Raw genomic sequence first — 420 nt, 5'->3', positions numbered from 1 at the left:
CAGGACAGCCGAGTCCCGTTCCCACGCTCGGGTCCGCCCGGCCGGCTCCAGCGGTCCACAGCTGGCATCGGAACCGGTCACGGAACTCAAAGCCCGAGTCCCGATCGCCTCCTTTTCCCTCGCTTATAAGCCCCAAGGCTGCGCGCTCGTGCAAGGGCGCCGGAGGCAAACTGAAATGAGAAATAGGCAAACAGAACATCTCTCAGCAGCCGGTTTTATGAAAGGGAGACACTTTCGGGCTCTTCTGGAAAGCGAAGGGCCAGGGCGGGAAGAGGAGTCCACCAGGCACGGCTTCCTTGGGAAGCGGAGCAGCGCACAAAGTGACCTCTGTTCCCGTGCCTCCAACTCCCACCAAAATGTTCGTTTTCATTGGAAGGGAAAAGCAGGGTTGGGAGCGGGCGACGCGCGCACGCCCGCCGG

The sequence above is a fragment of the Egretta garzetta genome, unplaced genomic scaffold (assembly GCF_000687185.1).
Source record: "Egretta garzetta isolate BGI_Z169 unplaced genomic scaffold, ASM68718v1 scaffold16, whole genome shotgun sequence".
NCBI lineage: Eukaryota > Metazoa > Chordata > Aves > Pelecaniformes > Ardeidae > Egretta > Egretta garzetta.
Note: the sequence above shows the minus strand (reverse complement) of the source record.